Source organism: Egretta garzetta, unplaced genomic scaffold, assembly GCF_000687185.1.
Source record: "Egretta garzetta isolate BGI_Z169 unplaced genomic scaffold, ASM68718v1 scaffold219, whole genome shotgun sequence".
In the NCBI taxonomy this organism is placed as follows: domain Eukaryota; kingdom Metazoa; phylum Chordata; class Aves; order Pelecaniformes; family Ardeidae; genus Egretta; species Egretta garzetta.
The window spans coordinates 307,094-310,381 of NW_009260671.1; the positions used below are offsets into that span (position 1 = coordinate 307,094).

Sequence of the window (3,288 nt, forward strand, 5' to 3'; positions counted from 1 at the left end):
GCAGGAATTAAAGTGTGCCCCTGTGGAGCATGTGCTGAGGCTGGCCACGGGAATGTGGGCAGATCTGACATACAAGCCACAGCAGCCAGGCTGTAATTTCCAAACAGGCCTCGTTCGCTCTGTTTTCCAGTTAAAAATATATTAAAAAATAGGAATGTGGGGTTTGTAGCGAAGAATGTTGGTAACCACTTCGAACGTCTGGTGTGATAATGAAAGGGTCAGTCCCCAGCTTTGAGCACGACCGATTTAGACTCTGGTGCTTGGCACTGGCGTGGGGGCCCAGCAGAGTCCAGCCTGCCTGCCAAAACCCCCCCGGGCCCAGGCCGGGGGAAGGTGATGCTTCTGCATTGGTGGCACAGTGCTGGGCTGGGCGACGAGCCCCTCCTGCTCACGCTGTCAAGAGGGCATCCAAATCGCCATCTCTTATGGCCTGTTGAGAAGGCAGCCTGGGCAGGGGTGGGTGAAGGCAGGATGCCTGGGAGATGGATGCTGTACCACCACTGGCCCTGCTGCCCCCCCCTGCTGGGGTACAGCCCCATAGCAGAGCCCTCCAGGATGGGGGGCACTGAGCAAGGCTGCAGTCCCACTCCCTGTGAGCTGCCCCTGCCGCTGTGGGGCTGCCGGCAAGCATGGCTTGCCCATGGCATGAGGTCAGGCGCCTGCCCCCGCTTCGCCGGGAAGCCCCCCCCGGCTGGGCTAATCGCAGTTCAGGGTGTGCTGCGGAGCCTCCCATGCCGCTGCCGCAGCCTTGAGTCGCTCCTGATACCAGGGCATCCCGCTTGGCCTTGTGGCCAGGTAGTCATAACACGTGGGGCAAGCCGTGCCGGCTCCCCGGGCATCACTCCCCGGTGCCAGCTCTCTGCTTGTGCTGCTCCCCAGACCCCTGGCACCATGTTTATCCCAGAGATGGGTAATCAGAGAAAAACAAGTCACCAGAGGCCAGGGCTGACGTCGCAGTGGGGACAAGATGTTGGCTGCGGCGGGGTTCAACTTCGGGATATGCTGGGGCGGTGGGGCAAGGAGAGAGGGGAAAGTCACTGGTACCCAGGGCTTGTCCCCCACCCAGCCCCTTCTGGGGCCACCTCCTTGTCCCTCTCAGCCTCCGGGGCCATCAGGTGGCCGGTGGCTGGCACAGCACGCTCCGCTCCCTGCTGAGTCACAGCTCTGCAGGGAAACGCTTCCAGCTCTGGTTATAAACCCGTTTCCCTCTGGGGCTGTGAAGCGCTGCCCTCCTGTCCCGGCGAGGGCCAGCTCCGGTGGCTCGATGGCTTCAAGCCTGCGGGCTTGAGCCACCAGGAAGGGCAGCGGCTGGAGGTGGCCAGTGACTCCCAAATTCCGCCCCAGGCTTGCCGGAACTGGGCCCTGCCCAGAGGCATGGGCAATGGGTGCCCTGCACCTGCAGAGCCCTGTGCCACCCCCGAAGCCCATCCCTCCCCAGGGGCTGGCGGTACTGGGCACCCTGCACCCAGTGCCTGCCCAGGGTGCCACCCCAGTGGGTCTGTCTGCATAGGTCTCAGGGACACTGGATGGCTACAAGTGCAGTGGCCACTCCACAGCGTTGCCCTGTCCCCAGGGACACCACGGGGATGCTGTGCTGGCTCTGGGAAGCTGGGGCTGAGCAGCTCCCCTGCCTGGATCCTCACTTGGGTGCTGGGAAGAGGAGCAGTCTGGGCAGCCCCAGGGCTCAGAGCCCATCCCGGGTGCCCTCCTGCACTGCAGCCCAAGTCCCGGCTGGGTCGGAGCAAAGGGGGCTGGCCAGCACCCTACACCTGGGTGCACAGCTTGCCCCACCACCTTGGGGACCCCTTGGTGGTGGGGAGAGGGGGTGGGCAGCAGCGTAGTGGCATCCAGGGCCAAGTGGCTCTGCAGGGGACTCTCCTGCCCTGCCGGGGCATTGACCCATGCAGTGCTATCTAGTACACTTTGCTCACTCCACCACTGTTCCCAGCTTTCCTGGGAGCTGCTGTTTGCTTTTCTCTGAATTATGACTCCAGCTTGTGCCTTTGATCTGGTCTGTGTCGGCCACCCATTGCCAGCCCCTCTCTGCCTTTGAAGTGCAGTCGCCTTCCCGGCCTCGGACACTGCTTTTGCAACCTCAGGTGCAATCCTGGCCCCATGGGGCTGAGACATCCAGGGCAAGAGCATCCCCAGGATGTCTGAGGTGCTCACAGCATCCCTCCTCCTCCCTGGGACCTTGTGATGGGCCAGCGTAGCTCAGGGCTCAGAGGCCAGGCAAGGAGGCACTGGGAGGTGTGTTTGCCTAGTGGCAAGCAATCCCAGGGATGCTGGTAGGGCACTGGGGCCAGTGCATCGCTCCCTCCTGTGGCAATGGACAGGGACACAGGAGGTCCTGCACGGAAGCTGGCCAAAAAGCAGACCTCCGTGGCATGCGTGTCCTGCAGCTAAGGGGCCTTTCATGCCCGCTACTCCAGCAGGAGGGACGAGACCTGCAAGTAAGGAGCCTTTCTGGGCACTAGCCAACCCATCCTGGCATCAGCCCTCCCCTCCCTCCCCATCTGGCAGGGAGTAGCGAGGGGGGCTCAGCCTGCCCTTTCCGCCACTGGGAAGCCGGGGCCGGGCTTTGGACTTTGGCCTTGAGTGGGTCTGAGCGTCCCCATCTCCTCCCCGCTCCCCTGTCCCAGAGAGGATCCGGCCTTATCTGTTACACTTTGTTCTCCTGCTGTCTGGGTGTGGAGCAGAGCAGAGATTAGTGTGCAGACCTTTGACACACGCACACACACACACACACACCCCCCACGCTCATCTACACCCGGCTGTGTGCTCAGGCGCCCGTGCACATCACACGTGCTCACACGCCCCTGCACACGTGCACCCATGCTGTGCCCCATGCACCCCCACACAGCCGCCCCCTCCAGGGCACGCACGCCTTTCCCCATCCCTGCACATGTTTGTTTTCTGGCCGTGTGCTCCGTTAGGTTCCCCATGGAGCATGGCACTTGCCCAGCCTCCCCATCACGAGAGCCAAGGTCCCCCATGCACATCGGCATGGCCCAGAGGGCAAGGGTGGCATGCCGCAGCCAGGGCAGGGGGTGTGGGCAGGAGGAGGGGGGCTTCCCTGTGTCAAGCCTGGATGGAGATGAAGTATGTGCAGAGAGGCGGGAGCTGCTCTGGCAGACTGGGAGCGAACCTGGGCATCCCTCGTCTCACTGCCACATCGCCCTCACTTGCCATGGGGACACAGGGGATAGCTTGTGCTGCCCGCAGAGATACGGTCGGAGGCAGTCGTGGCAGGCAGAGGTTCCCCGTCCCCACCTCGTGCCAAGGTCC

The 3,288-nt window shown here is 63.1% G+C and overlaps 1 protein-coding gene across 2 annotated transcripts in view; it reads left to right on the forward strand.

The window, feature by feature from the left end:
* The window catches only part of NHEJ1 (non-homologous end joining factor 1), a 50,315-nt gene that overhangs the window by 45,798 nt on the left and 1,229 nt on the right, over positions 1–3,288 (forward strand). The window lies entirely within an intron of this gene.